The sequence below is a fragment of the Eurosta solidaginis genome, chromosome 3 (assembly GCF_040869045.1).
Source record: "Eurosta solidaginis isolate ZX-2024a chromosome 3, ASM4086904v1, whole genome shotgun sequence".
In the NCBI taxonomy this organism is placed as follows: domain Eukaryota; kingdom Metazoa; phylum Arthropoda; class Insecta; order Diptera; family Tephritidae; genus Eurosta; species Eurosta solidaginis.
The window spans coordinates 161947623-161973943 of record NC_090321.1 but is presented as its reverse complement, the minus strand read 5'-3'; the positions used below and the strand labels follow the sequence as shown (position 1 = coordinate 161973943).

Here is a 26321-nt window from a genome sequence, read left to right as displayed (position 1 = left end):
GGTTATCGCGCCTTACATTAGCCTTACAAAGTACTTTCTGGATCGACTTCGCTTCCAACCTGTTGTTGTCGTTGTTTAGCAGTGCTTCGCCCCATCCAATATGTGCGACCAATCACAAATTGTCATCAAAGTCCTCTAACTGGAGTCCTAGGAAACTTGCTGTTTAAACAGGGGTGGACCATAATGAGAGGGGTGTTAGAGGCGTTGGTTCCACATTACAACTGAAGTGATGGTTGATGTCATGTGAGGATACATTGCAAGTAGGACATACATTTTGTATGTTGTTGTTGACTCTGGATATGTAAGAGTTTAATCTGTTACAGTATCCAGATCGAAGTTGAGCTAGAGTGACGCGCATTTCCCTAGGAGAGTGCGTTCCTCCTATGCTAGTTCTGGGTATTTTTCTGTGAGCACTGAATTTGCCGGGCAATTCCTGGCGTATAAGTCCGACGCCTGTTTGTGGATATCACTGAGAACCTGCTTGTGATTTCTGCTTTATACGGCTGTGCTCTCAGGTGCCGTATTTTCTCATATTGTTTGCGGAGATGACCTCTTAAGCCCCTGGGCGGTATAGCTTCATCAATCAGATGGCTGTTAAAAATTTTAAGTTAAACGGTTATATTGAAAAGAATACCTAAATTAAGTAATAATAATACTAAAAGCTAGAAAATAATTAGTTAGGTCCTAGGTACGAGTCATCACACTTCTCACCAATCTAGGGGGTTGAACAGACAAATAAATACAAGCGTTGGGCACGTGAAATTCAAAAAACGTGAAGCATAGAATGACTTGATTAAGGTTCAGTTGGTCTTACTTATATATATATGAAAACATGATTTGTAAAGGTATGAGCGGTTGATTATCAGTAGAAATTTGACTTGACCCACGCTTTTATTTATTTGTCTGATCAACGCCCTAGATTGGTGAGAAGTGTGATGACTAGTACCTAGGACCTAACTACTTATTTTCTAGCTTTTGGTATTATTATCACTTAATGTAAGTTTTCTTTACAATAAAACCGTTTAACTTAAAATGTTTTTAAAATTATTTTATATAAATCTAACCTAATCAATTCAAGTCAAAACAAAACAATTGTTTTTGTTTTATAAACCATGAGCACTTGGGAATGTCAAACAAAGTAATTGACAATAAACAAAAATCCAGCATTATCAGTGATTTGCACCAAATGGCGCAACACTGAATAACTATAGTTTGTAAAAAGGAATAGAAGTAGCAAATTTGCCAGTCAAACAACCCACCGCTGTATAGCTAAATGGTTAGCGCAGCATGCCTAAAGCGTACTGATGATGAAGGCTTCGAAATGGATTTATCTGCGCAGCTATGGCAGGTTTCTACTTACTATTCCAAAAACAAAATACAATTTTTCAAATTTAGAAAAATTAAAAAATAACAATAATTATCATTTTAAAAATATTTTTATTTGCCTTCAAATATTATAATTTATTAAATTTTGATGAGCTCGAGGCAGTTTAAAAAATTGAAACACAGTTTAAATTTTTATATTTCAATTTTATTTGGTCGATATTTCGATCTCATTTTGAGATCATCCTCAGGAACTGTGGACAAAAGCAACAATTAGTTAATATGTAAACAATTTTCAAACCCTAAACATAATACCACTTACACAATTGAATATGTTTTACCGACGAACAAGATGTACGAAAAAAGAAAGCGTAGAAGTCAAATAAATATGAAAATATAAACAATTTAAAACACCGTAAGTATAAACAAAAATCTACAAAAACAATACATAGAATGACGAACAAAAAGACATAATCATTTGCATTAACATACAAATGTACATATGTACATATATATTGGTCATCCCACTGCATTTGTTGTGTTGACCTGCAATTCTAACTAGAATAGTTTTGTTGTCTTAAAACTAAGTCGCGGTAAACGCGCGCCAGCTGATCAGTGTCTATTTTATAATTCATTTTCGTGTCATTAGGGGTGTTCGTTATGTGCAGCATTTCTAAAGTATGTATATCTTTTGCCGTAATTTTTCTCCTCGTGTAAAATGGATACATTATCGAAATCGGGATAATGCCCGGTATCTTTGCAATGTGATGACAATGCCGTCTTATTGTCCGAAAAACTGCTTCTTAATTTCCTGTGAGCGGAAATCCTTGTCTTGAGTTTCATTTTTGTTGTACCCACATATACCTTTTCGCATAAGTGGGACCCGTCACCATTACACGGAATCCTGTAAACTACATCAGACTTCTCTTGTTTGGGAATTCTATCCTTTGTATTGCTGTAGAGTTTTCTTAGCGTGTGTTTGTAAGTTGACGCGATCTGATATTTATCTCTGTCATAGAGCTTTGAAAATTTTATTCTTTCCGATATTCCTGGAACATAAACTACTGATTTGTATATTTTTCCCTCTCCTTTGGCTATGTTGGTTCTCTCCTTATTTTCGGTAAAGTATGGTCGAAGTAATTGATTTATGGTTGTCATAGAGAAGTCATACTTTGTCAAGGCTACTTTTATTTCGTCAATATTCTTTTCGTGAAAAATCGTGTTGCTCATCGAGAGAACTCTTCTAATGAAATTGCTTGCGGTGTTTATAATTGTTTTTTTGTCATGTTTTGAATTAAAATTAATAAGTCTTCCAGATGCCGTGGGCTTTTTATACCAGTCAATCAACAATTTTTTATTCTTTCTGATAATAAGAGTGTCTAAGTAGGGTAGCTCTCCATCTTTTTCCGTTTCTATTGTAAATTGAATTGATTTATTGAAGTTGTTAAGATCATTGAGCATCTTGTCGACATCTTGTGTCCTAACAATCGCGAACAAGTCGTCAACGTACTTAGTTAATAAGCGCGGTTTGTTGGCAGTTTCCATCATGAATTTGGATAGTAGTTCATCCATGACTATATCCGCTACGACAGGTGATGCTGGTGATCCCATAGGCATTCCTGACCGTTGCTCATATATTTTTTCATTATATTTAAAGTAACGATTTTCCATTATGCAAAATTTAACTATGTTTAAAAACAGCTCTTGCGTTAACTTTGTATGGTATTTTATTTCATTCCATTTTGAGGATATTATCTTTAATGCCAAGTCTACTGGAATGCTCGGGAATAAGGACACTACATCAAAAGACACTAGAATCTCATCATCATAGATATAGGTATTATTGATTTTTCGTTTGAATTCCATCGCATCTTTAACATTAAATTTAGACGATTTAGTTATATTTTCCAATATGTTAACAACATATTTGCATAATTCATACGACGGTGAGCAAATAGAGGAACAAATAGGTCGAAGTGGCGCCCCTTCTTTGTGAATTTTAGGCAAACCGTAAATTGTAGGTGGGTTGGCAGTTTTGCTTAAAAGTCGTTGTTTTTCTATTTCATTGATAACACCGTTATCAAGCATTTTTTGAACTAACGCATTGTTCTTCTCTTGTAATTTACTAGTAGGGTGGGGATAAATTTATAAACAAAACTGTACTCGCCACAAAAACATTTCTTAAAAAGGAATAAAGATATACTGATTCTAAATGCAGATAAGGGTAATGTAACGGTAGCGTTGGAAAAAGCCGAATATGATAGAAAGATGCAAACGATTGTTAATAACATTTCAACATATAGAGTGTTAAAACGAGACCCTACTAGTAAATTACAAGAGAAGAACAATGCGTTAGTTCAAAAAATGCTTCATAACGGTGTTATCAATGAAATAGAAAAACAACGACTTTTAAGCAAAACTGCCAACCCACCTACAATTTACGGTTTGCCTAAAATTCACAAAGAAGGGGCGCCACTTCGACCTATTTGTTCCTCTATTTGCTCACCGTCGTATGAATTATGCAAATATGTTGTTAACATATTGGAAAATATAACTAAATCGTCTAAATTTAATGTTAAAGATGCGATGGAATTCAAACGAAAAATCAATAATACCTATATCTATGATGATGAGATTCTAGTGTCTTTTGATGTAGTGTCCTTATTCCCGAGCATTCCAGTAGACTTGGCATTAAAGATAATATCCTCAAAATGGAATGAAATAAAATACCATACAAAGTTAACGCAAGAGCTGTTTTTAAACATAGTTAAATTTTGCATAATGGAAAATCGTTACTTTAAATATAATGAAAAAATATATGAGCAACGGTCAGGAATGCCTATGGGATCACCAGCATCACCTGTCGTAGCGAATATAGTCATGGATGAACTACTATCCAAATTCATGATGGAAACTGCCAACAAACCGCGCTTATTAACTAAGTACGCTGACGACTTGTTCGCGATTGTTAGGACACAAGATGTCGACAAGATGCTCAACGATCTTAACAACTTCAATAAATCAATTCAGTTTACAATAGAAACGGAAAAAGATGGAGAGCTACCCTACTTAGACACTCTTATTATCAGAAAGAATAACAAATTGTTGATTGACTGGTATAAAAAGCCCACGGCATCTGGAAGACTTATTAATTTTAATTCAAAACATGACAAAAAAACAATTATAAACACCGCAAGCAATTTCATTAGAAGAGTTCTCTCGATGAGCGACAAGATTTTTCACGAAAAGAATATTGATGAAATAAAAGTAGCCTTGACAAAGAATGACTTCCCTATGACAACTATAAATCAATTACTTCGAACATACTTTACTGAAAATAAGGAGAGAACCAACATAGCCAAAGGAGAGGGAAAAATATACAAATCAGTAGTTCATGTTCCAGGAATATCGGAAAGAATAAAATTTTCAAAGCTCTATGACAGAGATAAATATCAGATCGTGTCAACTTATAAACACACGCTAAGAAAACTCTACAGCAATACAAAGGATAGAATTCCCAAACAAGAGAAGTCTGATGTAGTTTACAGGATTCCGTGTAATGGTGACGGGTCCCACTTATGCGAAAAGGTATATGTGGGTACAACAAAAATGAAACTCAAGACAAGGATTTCTGCTCACAGGTCAAATGTGAAATTAAGAAGCAGTTTTTCGGACAATAAGACGGCATTGTCATCACATTGCAAAGATACCGGGCATTATCCCGATTTCGATAATGTATCCATTTTACACGAGGAGAAAAATTACGGCAAAAGATATACTTTAGAAATGCTGCACATAACGAACACCCCTAATGACACGAAAATGAATTATAAAATATACACTGATCAGCTGGCGCGCGTTTACCGCGACTTAAGGCTCCATTACTGATACTTAGCATAGACTTGACTTGGCTTGCGAACTGTCACTTACAGTTCTGTTAAATGAACATTGCATGTTACTGATTACTCAAAACTTAACTTGACTTAGAAGTCTGTTGAATTTTGATTTTCCATATAAGTTCTAAGTGACGTTTACATATTGAGATGCCATTTGTTTGTTTCCATTTCATTTTGACATTTTGTCATACAAATTGACATTTATTTAAAAATAAATTTCAACGCTGATTATGATGCCAGATTTTATGCGCCAAGTGGAGTATAATCGTGGCTAAGTTGCCAAGTTTACGCCAAGTCAAGTCAAGTCTATGCTAAGTATCAGTAACGGGGGCTTTAGCTTTAAGCAACAACACTATTCTAGTTAGAATTGCAGCTCAACACAACAAATGCAGTGGGATGACCAATATATATGTACTTATGTACATTTGTTTGTTAATGCAAATGATTATGCCTTTTTGTTCGTCATTCTATGTATTGTTGTTTTTGTAGATTTTTGTTTATACTTACGGTGTTTTAAATTGTTTATATTTTCATATTTATTTGACTTCTACGCTTTCTTTTTTCGTACATCTTGTTAGTCGGTAAAACATATTCAATTGTGTAAGTGGTATTGAAAATTGTTTACATGTTAACTAATTGTTGTTTTTGTCCACAGTTCCTGAGGATGATCTCAGAATGAGATCGAAATATCGACCAAATGAAATTGAAATATAAAAATTTAAACTGTGGTTAAATTTTTTAAACTGCCTCGAGCTCATCAAAATTTAATAAATAATAATTATCATTAGAAAAAAATTATTGTTCTGGCATTGAGCTCGAATCGAACCTTGAATTGTAAAAAAATCACTGCAGATTGATTTTTAAATAATGTTAGGGCCAAGCCAATTCCTGCTATGCCAATTCTGTTGGCGGATTGGGATTCGGAGCATCTCAGTACTTGGGAAAACATCCGCGGTTTTGACTTATCGAAAGTATGTATGTAAATGAAAAAGTTACACATTCAATTCAATTTCATATACACTAATGTGTTTTTATTTAAGATATTATTGCAAACATAGAACTAGTTCTTATTCTCATCAGAATCAGAAACTTCTGAAATATTGGGTTTGGGTAAAGTGTTGCCCTCAAGATTTTTATAAAAAGAATGATATTCTTTTGATATAAACAGTTTTTCACACAATTTTTAAAATATTTTAGTTTTGATTCGAGAAGAGGCAACGGCTTCGAATAAATCGGTTTGTCTTCAATTAAACAACTATCTTTTTTTCGGATATTCAGCTATTAAAAATTCTTCATCGGTATAATTTTTTATGAAGAATACCTTATACAGCTCATCTTTTGTGTATTTCAACTAGCATATATATCGCATGGGTAGTTTTATAGATCCCTGAGTAAAATAATTATAAATAAAAAAATCGTCATACAATTGTGTGTGAACCTCGAAAAGTTTTGGTGAGCCACGAGTTGGTGCCCAACTTTCAGGCACGTACACCGGAACATTCCAACATACCAATGTGTGCTGTTCTTGCTTTTTTTCAAAAATTGTTTAGCCATATCAACGAATGTGTCATATAAACAGGAAAATCGTTACCATGTTGCCAGCCAGAAACAAATGTGCTACATGAAAGTGCTACATTCATTTTTCTGGCTCAACTTTGTGTGACTGAATTGCACATTCATGAAAATGGAACTGCAAATTATTGGGGTTTCCATGTGCGTAGGAAGCTCTAGATTTAAGTAGAACCTAGAGGATATAATAATATAACGAGGCCTATAACACAAAATCGGAAAAATTGCACATTCATGCTTCTGGTTAGTGGGCGAAGATATGGTAGGTGTCACACCTATTTTACAAAGTTTTTTGTAAAGTTATATTTTGCGTCAAACAACCAATCCAATCACCATGTTTCATCCCTTTTTTCGTATTTGGTATAGAATTATGTCATTTTGTTCATTTTTCGAAATTTTCGATATCGAAAAAGTGGGCGTGGTCATAGTCGAATTCCGCCCATTTTTAAGATAAAGTGATTTCATATAAGTACGTGAACTAAGTTTAGTACAGATATATCGATTTTTGCTCAAGTTATCGTGTTAACGGCCGAGCGGAAGGACAGACGGTCGACTGTGTATAAAAACTGGGCGTGGCTTCAAACCGATTTCGCCCATTTTCACAGAAAACAGTTATCGTCATAGAAGCTTTGCCCTTTCCAAATTTCACAAGGATTGGTAAATATTTGTTCGACTTATGGCATTAAAAGTATTCTATACAAATTAAATAAAAAAGGGCGGAGGGGCGCCCATTTTGAAATTTTCTTTTATTTGTATATTTTATTCCACCATATCATTACTGGAGTTGAATGTTGACATAATTTACTTACATATATGTATGTATAGTGTAAAGATATTCAATTTTTTGTTAAAATTTTACTTTTAAAATTATTTTTTTAAAGTGGGAATGTTCATCATCCAATTTTGCTAATTTTTATGTAGTACACATATAGTAATAGGAGTAACGTTCCTGCCATCATGATATCTTCAACGACTGCCAAATTACAGCTTGCAAAACTTTTAAATTACATCCTTTTAAAAGTGGGCGGTGTTACGTAAATTGTCCAAAATTTTGCTAGTTTTCTATTCTGCATCATAAGGTCAACCCACCTACCAAGTTTCATCGCTTTATCCGTCTTTGGTAATGAAGTATCGCACTTTTTCGGTTTTTCGAAATTTTCGATATCGAAAAAGTGTGCGTGGTTATAGTCCGATTTCGTTCATTTTAAATGGCTATCTGAGATGAGTGCCCAGGAACCTACATACCAAATTTCATTAAGGTACCTCAAAATTTTCTCAAGTTATCGTGTTTACGGACAGACGGACGGACATGGCTAAAAGAATTTCTTTTTTCGCCCAGATCGTTTTGATATATCGAAGTCTATATCTATCTCGATTAGTTTATGCCGCTACGAGGTACCGTTATACGAACTGCATTAATATACTCTGTGAGCTCTGCTCAGCTGAGTATAAAAGAAGCTAAAATGGCAACACTGCTCACACACTTCATTTGAGCTTTCCACTGTATCTGAGAGTGATATTGCTAGATGCATTTTTAAAATAAGATTCAATGGGAAGAGACGGTATTTCACTAAAATTTGTTAAAATTATAATTCCATATATATTAAGCTTCCTTACTCACATTAGTAATCACTGTATTACAACATCATGCTTCCCTGACCTGTGGACGCCGTTGTAAATCCTGTGCCTACTTTCGGAACAAATTACCCTGCATTTCCAAAACAAGAAACTACTTACTCACTATCAATCGCGATTGAGACCCAAACACAGCTGCTCAACTGTGTTGCTAAAAATTGTAGATGATATACGGTTGTCCTTCGATAAAAATGAGCTAACATTGCTCTGCGCCTTAGACTTCTCAAAGGCTTTTGACTCCGTTAATCACATTTTACTATGCAGTAAACTAAGAAAATAGTTTGGACTATTTGACCGGCAGATATCAGCGAGTGAACACGGGCTACGATTTTTCGCAGCCTAAGCCATTGACCATGGGAATTCCACAGGGCTCTATCCTTGCAACTCTATTATTCAGCTTGTTTAGTAACGAAATTTTTCTACAGTGCAACCACGATAGCTTGCCTAAGCTGACGATGTGCAAATGTACATGGCTGATAATTTTAGGTGGACCAATGAAATCCCTTTCACATAAGAACTTTTTCATATTGTTGCGAATATTAGGAACAATAAGGGGTGCTGTCATCTCTAAGCCGATGCTAAGCAGTGACTTGTATGCACATAACCAAATTAATATTATGTCTACACATATGTACGTACACGCAGCGGAGAAGCAACGCACAACAACATGCATATATCTGAGATACTCCTGAAAGTATGCAATAATTGTGCAAGTATTACTCACAAACACACGCGCATGAGCTGTGAGAGAAGCTATAAACATTGTGAATCTGTAGTTATAGCTGAGAAATTTATAGCAGATAACCAACTAGTAGATTCTGGAAATGGAAGCGCCAAGAAGATGCGAACGAGAAATCACAAAGTATAGAAGGCAGCAACAGTAGAGGCGCGACAATCAGTTTGATTTAAGCAATCAGTTGCGAAGTATAAGTGTTATTGTGAAGTACTTTAATAAAGTCCATTTTGCATTATTGAATAGTGGAGTTATTTATTCAACAGTTTAGTGATTCGAACGTTAGCAGAAGATTGCAAATAAACGGAATTGCACTAAATTCGTTACAATATAGATGCTTTTAACTCAATCCTATTCATTATGAGTAGATTGCATCGAGAAAGGTAGATTGAGCGACACTGGCGCCATCTGACATGAAAATGTAGCCAACTTGCAACTTTTTTTGAAAGCTGAGCATAAGAAGAATTTTACATTTTCTTTGGCTAAGGGTGCTGGCACACTTTGCAAGTGACATTCTAACATTTTTTGCAATTAAAAACTACAATATAACAAATGAGCACGACACAACATATGTTACCCCAGCGGGTTAGGGGTTTAGAATGTACCCGCGGTAGGTATGGCTGTCGTAAGAGGCGACTAAAATACCAAATCGATTCAAGGGTTTGTGTAGCGCAACCCTGACAAGGGGTTGCCAGCGCAATATATAGCTTCTCCAACCCAATTGTCAACCTCCCCTACCCGTGGCGAATCCTATTTCATTTACAGCCGAGGCTCCTGATGGATCTAGGGGTGGGAGGGCGTTATGGCCTAGAAAGTTTCATGTGGTCATACCAAATCGTTCCCGAGATGGTCGGGCTAGTACCTTTATTGTGCTTGGTACCGGAACGTACGGGATCTGCGTCCGACAAAGGACCATCAACATCGATAACACTTCCCAAGGCCTTTGGGGAGTGTCCTTATCGCTACAACAACTACAACAACATATGATTTAATCGGGGATTGCCCGTATTGCTTTTTTTTTTTTAAATGTATGAAAACATTTATTTGAAGCAATTTTTTTTAATTTTATAATAAAAGATTAAAATATGCAAAAAGAAGGCAATTGGGAAAAACTTTACAACAACTAAGGCATGACGTAGCTGAATGCGTTTATAACCATTTCAACTATCGTAGGGGTGCGGGTTCGACTCCCACTCCCGGGAGAAAAGGCTTTGAAGAGATTTACAAGGTATAATCGAAACAGCTGTCGCCTTTTCCGTCCTGATGTCACGTTGTTTAAATGTTTCGCAAATTATTAAATAAATTACAACAACATATGTTCGCAAGTATTTTTGTTGTATAGGAAGAATGTTTATAACAGTACATCACGAAATGTTCCTTCATATTTATAAACGCAACATCTTGGTTGATCGGGGCGCTATTACTGGAATGCATAAGCTTGTGTTAAACGCATCTATCTATATGAATGATTTATGCTCTAAATTAAATGCTGAGAATTTCTTGCAGGGCTTGTATGGTGTTTGCCTCAATGCAAATCAATCTTATGTTTTGCCGATATCTAGAAAGAATATCGAAATTGGTAACCTTTCAGCCATACATATCGATAACAATCCGATAAGAAAGGTTAAAGTGAAAAATCTTGGCTTTATGGTAAATTCTAGCCTTAACTGCACAGATTACATTAATTTTATGGCAATCGTCAATGTTTACCCCAGCTGTTATACGTAAAAAACTGGCCATTCAGCTAGTGTTGCCGACAATCACTTATTCAGAGTTAATATACAATAAACTAGACTTATTCTTCCTATAAAATTGATATAGCCTTCAATCATATATCACCGTATGTATACAGTCGGCCATGTTTCTGCTTGGAAGTTTTTGCTTTTGGGCTGTGATATCCATAATTACATTGCCACAGACACCCTCTTACTTATACGAAAAGCTTATATTTCCTAGATCTAATCGCTTAAATAATCTGATTGTTCCAAATTTCAACTTTTTGCCATCAACTCGACCGTTTTTTGTCAACACCATACGCACCTCCAGGTCGTCAATCATCTCACGCACGTCAAAAGTCTGTTTCCATATTCCTTATTTGTGGACAATGGGATGCTCCGAAGATTCAGATATTCAACCGACTAATACATACTTGTCCATTTCCACTCAGAAAATAAAATAAACCCTCCTACGAAGGAAATATAGACCGAAAACGTTATTTTCCTGCAAGTTACTTCATATTTCAGAAAGGCATTAATGTAGTATTTTTTTATGATACTGAAAAAATCAATACTGTAGATAATTCAAGAAGCAACTCTTACAATTATGAGGGCGAATTTTGTCAAATGCAACTCCATTTTGTATTGATGACTTCACCTGTCTGGTTGTATTGCATCATTGGGCGGCCCTATGCGCCACCATATTTGAACGTTTTATTGTAAACATATTTAACGCAAAATTTTATTTTTTTGGGAAAACGCAATTAAAGTTTTGTAATTTGGGAAAGTTTAGTTCTGCGGCTGATTTCTCTGGCACTGAAAGAGCTACGCCAGTTTTAAAGGTTTAGCGTAAGCTTCAATTATAAGGTTAATATGTTGTTTAAGAATACAACTTTCATAGTAAACTCATACGGAGTATTTCTAAATACGTCAGTGTAGCATACAAAAATAAAAAAAAAAAACAAAATACATTTTAAACGGTTTTATACAGCTTGACTGGACAGGCTGGCTGGCCGGCACGAATTTAGTAATTGAAATTTAAGTAGCTTCCCGATAAGCTTGGAATATAGTTCAGAACCCGATGACAATGCAATAATAAGAAAAACAAAACTCCGATAGGTGGCGCATGGACCGAAATATTTCAAAAAATCGTATTTGTGGTCCGATTTGCTTCCTTCGCTTCGACACGCATTGATTTATGGGTATCAGTATTATCAGGTACCAGATCGGAAAAACCCACCAAGCTACTTGGATTTGAGATAGCAATTGGTTAGAAGCGTGCATTAAGAGAGAAGTGGGAAGAAAAATAGAGAGGGTGAGGGAAATGAAATAAAGTGGGAGAATAAAATGGAGAAAAGAATGGAGATAGTGCGACGGGAAAATAAGAAGGCGGGGAATCAAGAGGAAGGGATCAGATGAAGAGAAATAGAGGGAGGTTGAGAAAAGAAAGTTGGAGTAGAAGAGGGAAAAATTAAGGAAGTGGAATGACAGGGATTAAAGATGGAGAAGAGCAGGGAGATGCAAGAAGAAACAAAAAAATTTTTTGGAGAAGCTACAAAATGAAAAATGTATCTGTTTACTGGGAGGGTAGATACATCGCTGGGAGGAATATTATTGGGCAAGAGAAAGTCTCAATTCTATATCATATACATATGTACATACATGAAAATGTATGTGATTCTTAAAAATGTATACTCAAAAAAATCTTAAAAACTCCTGAAACGAAAAAATGAGATCGATTTTGCGCCATTGAAACACTACCTTTAATTTAGTCAAGTATTTTCTCACAAACTAAGATGTATTCTTTTCCTTAGTTATAGGAGTAATATTCTTAAAAATGGAGAAAATTATATAAAAAGAATTAACATATTAAGTTTTCCTCAATTTAAAGACCTTTTTTGGGAAATATTTTTCCTGATATTAGGTAAGTGTTTTTCTGATTATAGTGCTACAATAGTTTCATACTGGTTTACAAAAACAAAGATATTGAAATCGTTTGGGAAGCTGACGCAGGTATGCAATATTTAATATATAGATTCCATATGTGTATGAGACGGTCCGTGAGAAAAGGCCCCTGGCTCGAACGTTGGGGGGCGTAAAATATGAGGAAGAAAGGTAGACGATAAAGGGTAGAAAGTGAAGAGGAGAAGCGACCTCACGTAAACGTAGGCACTTTTTGGTTTAGCAAGAAAAAAATTTTGAATTTGTGAAAATAAAAAAAATTTGCAAGAAAAAAATTTTATTTTGTTTTTCATAATCTTGTCAAAATTATATAACTTAAATATACACTGATGTATATTTAGCAAAGTGAGATTGAATTTACAGTTCTCTCGTAAACAACCGGACTATAATGTCAAAAAGAAAACAAAATATTAAGCCTTTCAAAAAAAAAAAAATTTTAATTTTAGGTGATAACGTACTACCGTTATCCAATTTAAATTATAATATCCTTATGTACAAGCACACTAGGTATAAAAAGTGTCAGATGTGGGCTCTGTTCTTCTGTTATTACACACAATTTCTCTGGATTGGGTCTGGTCGGGATTTAGAGTTGTCAGGATCTTGCTTTGTCGGTAATTTGTTTTTAGCCTGTTTTGCGTATTTCTGAAAATTATTTCGATTGTGGCCTGTCGGGATTTTAAAAGTGTCGATTATACGGTCACACCTACGGTAACAAAATACCGCATTTGTATATACTGTTTTCTGGCCCATTATACTGTTTTCTAACATTCATATCTGACAACCTTAGGCGTTCGTGTTTTAGATATCCTCGAAAGAAAAAAATTGCCTAATGCTATTGATGCAAGGCGCCCAAAAACTTCCAAGAGTTTAAGACGGAACAAAGCATCACCTTTCTGTTTCTACGCCCCTTTTTTAACTGTGAACAAATGATTATCGCTGTAAATATGTAAAATAGTTTATGTAAATGCATGGAATCAAGCAACTAAGAATGAATGAATAATAAACACAACAAAAGAAAATTATATACTTAGAACAATAATAGAAAATATTGTCACGGATATTAGCATCACTAAGTTATCCCATCACTAAGGCGATGCTAAGGCCATGCCAAGCAGTATTTACGTTAATAATCAAATCAAGTATACACATATATAAGGCAGCCCAGAGAGATGTCACACACAGATGCATTTACTTATACGCCTATGTGCGCGCGAGAGACTGTAAACTACAAACATTCACATCAATAATTCAATCTTTATGTATCTACATAAACGAATAAATAATTGCGTCTACACATATGTACCATGTACGAATACGAGCAGCGGAGAGTCAATGCGCAAACACATGCATATATCTGAGAAGTTTGAGAGCTCATGGACAATGCTAGTACATTCTGGAAAAATGCGAACGAGGAAACCAAAGGGTATAAAAGGCAACAGATGTAGAGGCGCTGCAATTCAGTTTGAGTTGAGCAATCAATCAGTTATTGATTAAGCACGCGATCTGGCGGCCAATAGTAGAGTTTAATTTGAGTTATCAATCAGTTTGGTTATTAAGCCAGCGAGTAGCAAAGTATAAGTGTTATTGTGAAGTACTTTAATAAAGGCCATTTTTCCATTATTCAATATTGGAGTTATTTATTCACCAGTTTAGTGATTCGAACTTAGCAGAGGATTGCAAATAAGAGGATTTTCAATTAAATTCGTTACAATTGGTGTCAGAAGAGGAATTTTTGAATAAATTCCGAAGATTGGGAATACAACTTGGACATGGCAAAGTTCAGTGAATTGAAGATCCAGCAACTGAAAAAGGAGTTGGAGAACCGTGGATTAAATACAACCGGCAATAAGATCGAACTTCAAGCACGGCCACGAGAGGTAATGGAGTCGCAAGGAATTGATGTGGACGAGTTTGTTTTTTATCCTGATGGGGACGAAACAACAACAAAAATTGAAGAGAAAAACGAAACATCGCAGACAGTTACAAACACAGACTTGAACATGATATTGGCTGCAATATCGGCACAAATGTCCGAAATGTCATCACAAATATCCACCAACATGTCATCACAACTAGAAGAACAAAAGACAAATATAACATCCCAACTGGAGTCACAGAAGACATATATGGCATCCCAACTGGAATCACAGGAGGCACGTATTTCAGAAATGACGTCGCAAGTGTCATCTCAACTGGAAGACCAAAAGACATATATGGCATCTCAATTGGAAGCGCAAGAGGCACGTATATCTGAAATGACGGCAGAAATTTTGGAACAGGTGTCATCAAAACTGGAAGCGCAGGATGCAAAAATGGCTCAATTTCAGGCAGAAGTAGATGATTTAAAAGGTCGTATGGAGCAGTTACAACTAAATCGCCCAGCTGTTTCAGCGAGTAATCCAAAGGTAAAGACACCATCCTTTGACGGTTCCGTTCCTTTTCAGGTCTTTAAGCTACAGTTTGAGAAGACCGCAGCAGTGAACCAATGGAATGCTGAAGATAAAGTTGCAGCTCTGTTCGTGGCACTGAAAGGGCCTGCCGCGGAAATCTTACAGACCATCCCAGAGTACGAGCGGAACCATTACGAAACATTGATGAACGCTTTAGAGAGACGTTACGGAAGCGAGCATAGAAAACAGATATTCCAAATGGAGTTGCAAAACCGCTACCAAAAAGCAAATGAGACATTGCAGGAGTTTGCTTCAGATATTGAAAGACTGGCTCATCTTGCAAATGCGGACGCACCCGTGGAATACACTGAAAGGGTAAAAATCCAGAGTTTCATAAATTGCATACGGGACGTGGAAACGAAGCGAGCTACATACGCAAACCCAAAACTGACATTTGCTGAAACGGTATCACATGCATTGACTCAGGAAACGGCCTCACTATTGAGTAAACCAGCATACAAAGCTCATCGTGTAGAAGTGGAAAGACCAGATTAGGTAGACACTATTTTGGAAGCACTGAAGGGATCACAACAGAAAAATGCCGGAGTTATTAAATGTTTCAAGTGCGGCAACCCAGGTCATATTGCACGACATTGCAGCAGCGGTCCCAATAGCTCCAACAATGTGGGTGGTCGTAAACGCAGAGCAGAAGGTGATGAGCAAATATCCAAGACCACTCAATCGTTAAACTAAATCGAGTCAGCCGCAAGGGGCGACAGCTGGCTCCCGCAATTGAATGCCCCATAATCTCTATCTCGCAGATTGGAAGAAGATCGAGCAATCTTACTGTTGGAGGACATGTGGACGGAAAGGAACGGTTACTGACTGTAGATACGGGTGCATCTCATTCCATCATTCGAGCGGATTTAGTCAACAAAAAGATAAGACCATTGCTTGGAGCAAGATTACGTACAGCCACGGGAGAGGACACCCAGGTTATTGGAGAAGTAGAATGTGAAGTCGCAATTGGGAACGTCACGGTAGTACACAATGTTATAGTGGCAGAAATTTTTGATGAAATCATAATTGGAGTGGACTTCTTAATCGACCAGGGCATCAAGATCGACATGCAAAGCAAGACGATGCGATATAAAAACATGGATGTACCACTTAATTTCGGCTACGAGAGAGGCTACAGCAGTAAACGAGTACTGGTGGAAGAGAGTCAACAAATACCACCAAAATCCGAAGCAGTCATCTGGGCAAAGGTTGATGGAGATTGTGGGACAAACAAATTGTGGGTTGTTGAAGCAGCAAACAAATCAGCACCAAACATACTTGTAGGAAAAACCCTGGCTATGACAAAACAAGATGGACGTATTCCGGTAAGAGTACTCAATGAGTTCAAGTCACCACCCAAACTGACTAAAGGAGCTATTTTGGGAAGATGCCAAGAGGCTGAAGTAGTTATTAACTGTGAACAGCTCCAGGAACACGTTTCAGCTAGTAATACTGATCTTTCAAATGACATCACGGCATGGATGCAGGGGCTAGAGGAAGCATATCAGAGTAAGGCAAAACAACTGCTCCTAAAGTACGCGAACATATTTGACCAGGATGATTCTAAACCAGGCCGCACCAACGTTGTGAAACATCAAATTGACACTGGAGATGCGAGGCCGATCCGTCAAGCTCCACGTAGTGTTCCACTGGCGAAGCGGGAAGTTGTGAGTCAAATCATTCAAGAAATGAGCGACAGCGGCGTCATCGAACCATCAGCTAGTCCATGGAGCTCACCGGTAGTACTTGTAAAAAAGAAGGATGGAAAAATGAGGTTTTGCGTGGACTACCGGAAGTTGAATGACGTAACGAAAAAGGATAGCTACCCATTGCCAAGAATTGACGACACTCTGGACTCGCTATCTGGTACGAAATGGTTTTCCACGCTGGACTTGAAAAGCGGCTACTGGCAAGTGGAGGTGAAGGAGGAAGATAAAGAGAAAACAGCCTTCAGTGTCGGTGATGGTCTTTGGCAATTTACAGTGATGCCTTTTGGACTTTGTAATGCACCAGCTACTTTTGAGAGACTCATGGACCAGGTACTGAAAGGACTACATTGGAAAACATGCTTGGTGTACCTGGACGACATCATCGTATTGGGCAAGAACTTTGGTGAACATCTTAAGAACTTGGAGGAAATTTTCCAGAGAATAGCTGGCGCTGGTCTGAAGTTAAGTCCCAAAAAGTGTGCGCTGTTTAAAAAGGAAGTTAATTATTTGGGTCACAAGGTAACGACAGAGGGCATCTGCACTGCGAACGAAAAAATAGAGGCTGTAAAGGATTGGCCAAGACCACAGAACATACATGAATTGAGAAGTTTTCTTGGGCTGTGCACATATTACCGCCGATTTGTACCAAATTTTTCCAGCGTAGCCCATAGCCTCCATGAGCTTACAAGAAAAAACAAAGCTTTTGAATGGAAGACGGAGCAAGAAGTGGCTTTCCAAACATTGAAGGAGCGTTTGTGCACTGCGCCAATGTTAGCATATCCGATTCCAGGAGCAACATTTATTCTAGATACAGATGCGAATGGATATGCTATAGGAGGCGTTTTATCACAACTGGTCGATGGACAGGTGAAGGTAGTTGCATATTATAGCCGTTCGATTGGAAAACCAGAGAGGAACTACTGTGTTACGCGGAGAGAGCTGTTGGCATTGGTAGAGTGCATTAAACATTTTCACAAATACCTCTACGGCCAGCGATTCCGTGTCAGGACAGATCACGCAGCGTTGAAATGGCTTCTGCAGTTCCGTAATCCGGAAGAACAATTGGCACGGTGGATCGAGCGACTACAAAGCTATGACTTTTCCATTGAGCATCGAAAAGGTAGTACCCATGGAAATGCTGATGCAATGTCACGAAGACAATGTAGTCTGGAATGCGAGCACTGTTCAAAAGCCGAGGCTAAAGAAGACATTATAGATGTCCGGCTAATGAATATAACATGTACAATTGAATGGGACAAGGAACAGCTAAGAAAGTGCCAGCTAGAAGATGCAGATCTGTCACGTGTTATGCAAGGGCTCGAACGAAATGAAAGACCAAACAGAGAAGAGATGTCAGCAGAGAGTCCCATTGCGAAGTCATATTGGGCACAGTGGAACAGTTTAGAATTGATATCCGGTCGCCTTCATCGAGTATGGGAGAGTGAGGATGGTAAATACAAGAATAAACTGATAGTTGTTCCCAGAAAGAGGATTCCTGACGTGATCAGCGAGCTGCATAATGGTCAAAGCGGAGGTCATCTTGGAATCACGAAGACACTCGAGAAGATTAAACAGAGATTCTATTGGGTTGGTTGCCGTCAGTCGGTCACTGAGTGGATTGCGAACTGCGAGGTTTGCAGCAGAGCGAAAGGGCCCAGAACACGAAGTCATGGCCAGATGAAGCAATATAACTCAGATGCGCCATTTGAAAGGATCGCCATGGATGTCGCAGGTCCATTTCCTACTAGCAACCGCGGAAACAAATACGTACTGGTGGTTATGGATTATTTCAGTAAATGGCCAGAGGTATACCCAATCCCAAACCAAGAAGCAGAAACAGTAGCAGAAGTGGTTAAAAACGAATGGGTTGCAAGGTATTGTGTACCAATGGAGTTACATTCTGACCAAGGCAGGAATTTCGAATCAGCTGTATTCCAGGAAATGTGTAAGTCATTGGCATTCGAAAAACACGGACAACTGCATTGCATCCTCAATCCGATGGTATGGTAGAACGATTCAATAGAACATTGGAGGAGCACTTAAGGAAAGTAGTAGACAAGTACCATAAAGAATGGGATATCCGCATACCATTATTCTTGATGGCTTACCGATCAGCAGTGCATGAGACAACGGGCCAAACCCCTGCAAAAGTAATTTTTGGCAATGACCTTAGACTGCCAGCTGATTTGAAGTTTGGGATAGATGCCAATGCGGAGAGAAATGTCAGGAAATCCACTAGTGATTTGGAAGAAGAGCTAAGAGAAATACATGATCTGATAAGGCAACGAACAAAGATTATGAGTAACAAGATGAAAGCCAGATATGATAAAGCAATTAATTCAGAAGGTTTTCAAGAAGGAGATTTGGTGCTGTTATACAACCCACAACGTAAAAAAGGTTTGTCCCCGAAATTGCAGTGTAATTGGGAAGGCCCATACAAAGTTGTAAAACGGATCAACGATGTAGTGTACCGCATACAAACCATCGGTAAACCACGAACCAAAATGAAAGTGGTCCATTTGGAAAGGCTGGCAACGTTTAGATCGAGAGATTTGTCTGATCGGGACGATCAGACTTAGGTGGAGGGCAGTGTCACGGATATTAGCATCACTAAGTTATCCCATCACTAAGGCGATGCTAAGGCCATGCCAAGCAGTATTTACGTTAATAATCAAATCAAGTATACACATATATAAGGCAGCCCAGAGAGATGTCACACACAGATGCATTTACTTATACGCCTATGTGCGCGCGAGAGACTGTAAACTACAAACATTCACATCAATAATTCAATCTTTATGTATCTACATAAACGAATAAATAATGCGTCTACACATATGTACCATGTACGAATACGAGCAGCGGAGAGTCAATGCGCAAACACATTCATATATCTGAGAAGTTTGAGAGCTCATGGACAATGCTAGTACATTCTGGAAAAATGCGAACGAGGAAACCAAAGGATATAAAAGGCAACAGATGTAGAGGCGCTATAATTCAGTTTGAGTTGAGAAATCAATCAGTTATTGATTAAGCACGCGATCTGGCGGCCAATAGTAGAGTTTAATTTGAGTTATCAATCAGTTTGGTTATTAAGCCAGCGAGTAGCAAAGTATAAGTCTTATTGTGAAGTAATTTAATAAAGGCCATTTTTCCATTATTCAATATTGGAGTTATTTATTCAACAGTTTAGTGATTCGAACTTAGCAGAGGATTGCAAATAAGAGGATTTGCAAGTAAATTCGTTACAATATGAAGTGCATATACAGAAATGAGTGAATTATAATTTATTCTAATGGGAAAAAATGGGCCAAGTGGTGTGGTTAACTATCATCCTTTCTTTCATTCTTATAATAACCAAGACAAAAGTGACGATGCAGAGACAAAATTTCATATGGTTCGTGTATTTGTTTATTTGTATAAGTACTGTGAAAAAATCTTATGTAAGGAAAAACCATTAACATAAATTTTTAAGTCAATTATACAAAAAAATTCAAACCAGAATTAATTACCATTTAACTAGGAATTAATGAATGTACATATCTTCCCAATATTCTTACTTAATCAGTTATTTGATTTTCTATTTCAGGTATAACCTAAAAATAAACAAACAGTCAATCTATCAACGGTATCCAACATTTTAAGGTAAATTAATTCAATTAATATTTCTTTCGTCCATCACAAAATCAGAAGACAGAAAATATTTGCATGCTCGTAGATCCGTCACAGTGCATTGATTATTGCGTAATAATCCTTGTCGAAACTTGGGTTTTTTGTCTACATATTGATGTGCTCCTTAAACTTTCCCAATTTTCATACAGGAAATTGTAATCTCATACACACTCACAATTTGAGTTACGATCGCAGATGTCGCACTTTTGGATTTTGTGCCCCGATGATTGTTTTGCATGCATAGAAAGATTTCGTTAAACAGTCGGCATCCTGAAACATTTTAAAATATATATGTACATAATGCGCTGTTAATGTCCATATGATTTGTGTTTGAAACTTGATCTGTAATTTTAATTTTTGTGACATAATACCTTCACACATGTAAATCATCGTATAGCAGTGTCATTAATTTTAAGGGGATAAAATTATTATTTTTTAAGTAATTAAATCAACACACACAAAATTAAAAGAATTGCATAACCGGGTGGCACAAAAAAGTTCTAAAAGTCCGCCCCTAAATTTTAAGCATATTGTAACGGATTTCGGGAAATTCCGCCTATTGGAAACCTTCTGCTAACGCTCGAATCACTAAACTGTTGAATAAATCACTCCAATATTCCGTATTGCAAAACAGTGTTTATTTGACTACTTTGGGACTAGTACAATTATACTTCACTTCACAACTGATAGCGTGTTTAAATCAAACTGAATACTGAATACTCAGCTTGCGCTGCTTTTATACTCTCCGTTGCTTCATTCGCATATTTATACTAAATTGTAGACGTTTCGCCTTCTATAACTGCTGTATCTCCTGCTTGGTAATTGATCTTCATATATGCGTGCGTATGTGTGAGTAACAACTTCGGTTGATGACCATATGTATGTGTGTGAAATATCTCTTCGTTGCCTTGTATGTATAAATGATGACTGATGTATTCATGTACACAAGTGTGGCTTGCTTCATGTTTTTGTTGTTGCGTGATTATTTACTAACAGCCTAGTGATGTCAACATTCGCAACAATATGTTGAGAGGGTTTCGGAAAAATGTTCTCAAATTATTTTTGATTCTTCGAAATACAGTAGACACAATTTTTTTATTGTAACTTGGTTGTTTGACATTTAATTTTGGATATTCGTACATCATTATTTTGGTCTTGGAACTCTGCATATTTATTTTCAATGTCTTTTCGAGCTGTGACGTCTTTTTATCCCTCTAGAATATCCTTTATCCAAAACCCCCTCAACATAAGCTTTAAATTTAGGGGCGGACTTTCATATTTTTTTTTTTTTTGTATGGGAATCGACCCGGTCTATTTCATAACCGCGGTAATCGTGCAACGGATTATGATTTTAGTGACCATAATATAAGACGGACCTGGAATGTCTGAATTCTTTTGGGATGAGGTACCGATTCCCGGCAGTTGCGAGTGGTTGATGTCCTCGTCAAAGCAAACGCCGATAAGGTGGGGTTACATAAGGTCAAGGGTCATTAAGACAACTGACATTTTGACCACTTCAAATGGCTATAAGGTCCATTGGCCTTATGACCACTTTACATAGCCATAAGTTGAATGGCCTTTAAAAATGTGAAGAAGTAGCTATTTAGGAAATTTCCGTTTTACCTTATGATTATTTCGGGGAAAAGGTCATAACCTCATCGATGCTATTACAAAAATAGAAAAAATTACAGCAGCATGAACTTAACATACAAAAGTTGAACTAAAGTTTTTTTTATCATATTTCCGTTCGCAGTGAAACCAGAATATTGGAAAAGCAGTACAGTTTTAGTTAAATGAGTTCTTATATCAGGAAATTTTTGGCAGACCTGTTTTTAATCAGATTTTTCGCTAAAATAAATATTTTTTCGGCTTCCGTTTATGTGCTGGTTACATAAGGTTAACGGTAGAAAGGCCAATTGAATTTATGATCACTTCAAATGGTCATATGACCTTTCTTAATTCGACTTTATGGCCATATAGGAAATTTCTGTTTGTACTTATAACCAATCCGAGACAAAGATTATAACGATATACAGCAATATAGGATCAGCACAAAAGCAATGTGATAGTGATACCAGTACTCATTTAAAATGTTCGGACCAAAGTATCGATGCTAGTACTCATACTCAGTAAAAATTATCGACTTTATCCAATCCATGTGAGTATTTCTGAACCTTGACCAAAAGTGAAGAATTTTTTTTATGAGATGGTATGTTTTAAATTGAGTAGAAAACAAGTAAGGCAGTTTAAGTGAAGTGTTCATACCAAGTGTTCCAACACGTAAAACTTGAGTTCTCTAAAATCCACCAAACTTGGCGAAAATGTTGTCATTGTAGAATACATTACGGGGTGACCCAAATACGCCATGATAATACAGGGTGTCGAAAATTAGTATTTTTCTATCACAATTTCAATGTACAAAACAAGGTTTAGATGATTCCTGTGGCATTTTTTAAGAACTTAAACAAAAATATCAGAAAAAAAATTTTATTTGTTTTTGGATAAGCTTTTCACTACTTTTTCAAATTTTTTTGCAAAGCGAAGTCAACGAACTGATTGGAGCTTCAGACATGGTAAATTTATTATTTACCCGATGCGCATCATCTTTTTGACGACTTCAAACCAGCCTTTGACAGCGCGAAACAGAGTTGCTTGTATGCTGCTTTATGGACTCATTCAGTCTATGTTAGTTCAACCCATCCTGCTATGTCTGAATTTAAGTTTCCTGCAAAGATAAGCCTTTGTCAAACGAGCTTAAGTAACACCACCAGCTTCATAAGGATTGGGAAGAACCTCTCCGAGTCATTTTAAATCAAAAAAGGCTACAGGCAAGGATACTTCCTTTCGTGCTATGCGTTCAACCAAATGCTGGAGAAGATAATTCGTTCAACAGATCCAAACGGCGATAATACAAGCTTTTGTCAGAGCGACAGCCTTCTGATGATATTGATATCATTTTGCTAGCAAGGGAAAGGGTGGCAATAAGTTTCCAATCGTTACGATATTATTAGAAGGGGAACATCTGGGTTGGGGTCTTAGAAATTTTGGAAAAGTGGTCAGTGTAACCTCATCCTCTTTGGGAAAAATGTTTTTTAGATCCCAGTGTAGACCAATAATACATGGTATCAAGGTCACATATGGCGTTTTCCTGGTGAGTTTGCGTGTTTATTTCAAACAATGTTTTCCACTGAATAAGAATCATTCCTACAAAAACAGCCAATCTGCATAGCGCCAGGTGACTTAGTTCAAAAGTTAGAATTTGATAGCGTTTTCTTTTCTGGAACATGTGTTACGCTTTTTGTACGCTGCGCAAGGGTTGTAAATATATTTTGTTCCATTCTAAAAAGCAGGCAACGGATTTATGGGGTATCTCTTTCTTTTGTAAAAATTGTTGCCTGCTGGCAGCGCAATGTAACCCTGCTAATCCAGCTGATCGTGACAATTCACTTCCGTTACTTCACAAATTTTTAGCGAAGAAAATTGAAATAGAAGCGATAATTGCTAATTGATTTTTAATGTCATTGACAGCGCGTTTGTGATTATCAGCTGATACACGGGGTAGCAATTTATGTTCTCTCCATGCACTATAAATGTTGAAAATTTTCTGGTTTAGGAGTAACTCTATTAAGGCTTTACCATTTACTTAGGCAGCAATTTCAGAAAAGAAAACTGTGGCGAGACCGATTCCGGCGTGGCCAAAATGGTCTCCATGTGTCTCAGACAGTATAGAATCGTGCAAATTGATGTGCAGGTTTGCATGCACGCACTGTATTTCACGACTGTTGAAATATTTGATCACCACAATTAAAATAAAACACTCGTACTTTTACAATAATGTTGGTTTTATTTGTGTCACACCAATTTATTTTTTGCGTACACGATATTACTTAGCGAAAATTTAGATGACTGCTCGAGTTGAATGCGCGTAAAAATCTGGCGTCATTCAATTTGACATTTTGTGAGGTAACCCTCATTGTGAATGTTGCTTTGACAGGCAACCCTTATTGTGAATTATTGTTGTGTTCAATAGGGATTGCTTGACTTTATGGTCACGCAACACTTACCGTAAGGGTTACCATACATCATTCCCCTTTGGAAAAGAAGAATTGGCCAAATTCTTCTGTCCCAAAAGCGATGTAATTAACTTTAAAAGTTTAAGACTGTTAAACTAAGTTTAAATCTACATCTATGTTTAGATCTAAATTAAGAATTAAATTGTAAAGTCTAGTTCTAAAGTAGAACTTAAATTTAGTTTTTATAATTAGAAAACAAATTTTTTTTTTGTGTTTTAATTCTACTGTATACATTCAGTTCTTAATTTTTAATGATTGCTTAAATTTATTTGATTTCATTGTCTTTTTTTTCAGGTTTGGAAGAAAAAAACATTTTATTTCTAATTTAACAATAGAGATTAACTTTAAATAATCTTGAATTTAAAAATTTAATTTAATTAATTTTTCTTATTCTATTTTTATGTACTATTTTTTTCTTTTTCGTTTCGTCATCAATTAACGTGACGTTTACACCGTCAATACCTATTACGGTATACGGACCTATATAGATACTACTATGCTTGTCGCGGGGTTCTTTTTCAAGCAATACCTTGTCAAATACCTTGACAGATATTGGTTGTGAACTTTTGTTACATCTGGTTTGATTTTTTAATTTGTGTTCTGTAACGGCTTTTTTTGCTAATTCGTGAGTTTTTTGAAAGCGAAATTTAACTTCTTTCGAATAGTTTTCTATGGTATAAATCGGGTCTATTTTATCGGTTTGCAGTTCTTTTGGTAAATTAGCTGCTTTGCCAAAGACTAATTCATATGGTGAGAATTTATTATCGAATACTGTGTTTGTTGTTGTGTTGTGAAGAAAAGTGAAATATTTCAAGTAAACATCCCAGTCGGAAAAATTGGGATTTAGAAAAGATCTTAAATATTCATTGAAAACTCTGTGATTTCGCTCTACTGTGCCAAGAGTTTCATGATGGTACGCTGTGGAAAATTTATGTTCTATTTTTAATAGTTTTGTTAACTCTGAAAAAATTTCATTTTTGTATTCGGTACCTAAATCAGTTTTAATTGTTTTCATAATGCCATATATTAGTATGAAATTTTCAAAAATAGCTGATGCGACCGTTTTTGCACTTTTGTCAGGTATCGCAATCGTTACTAAGTATTTGCTGAGATCGCATATAATGGTGACAGCGAACTTGTTACCATTATCGGATTGAGGTAGAGGTCCTATAGTGTCAATGACAACAATGTCGAATGGCTTACATGGTGTTTCGGTTAGGACTAAATTTTCTTTTGTTTTCGGCTTAACCTTATTCAAAAGACATTTTTCGCAGTTTTTAACAAATTTCGCTATATTTGGTTCTGAGTTTTGCATAAACTTTTTTGCTACCGAAATGTCCTCCTAAAATTGGGTCGGTGTGGTATACTGTTATAAGTTGTTGTTTTTTGTCTTCATCTGTCACAGTTTCTACGGGTTCGGTTAGGATGATTTCTAATTTTTTTTAAATTTTATTCCCAGTGGTTTTCAGATCTGATATCGAAAAATATTTAAAAAGATTATCATTTTTTTGCAATTCAATTATATTAATATTGCGCTTGCCAGCTTCTTTTTGTAGCTTCAAAAGTAATTCATCTAAATGTATT

General features: G+C 36.5%; 1 protein-coding gene across 6 annotated transcripts in view; it reads left to right on the top strand.

Annotated features, from left to right (window-relative positions):
* LOC137244509 (uncharacterized protein DDB_G0283357) overlaps positions 1-26321 on the top strand; it is a 53824-nt gene that overhangs the window by 2748 nt on the left and 24755 nt on the right. For 5 of the 6 annotated variants that reach the window (XM_067773573.1, XM_067773575.1, XM_067773576.1 and 2 more), the window contains one exon: positions 20582-20637. The gene's annotated coding sequence lies outside the window, so the exon portion shown is untranslated. Of the gene's footprint in view, positions 1-5880; positions 6191-20581; positions 20638-26321 lie in introns of those variants that run through there. The other variant, XM_067773574.1, reaches the window with a different exon arrangement.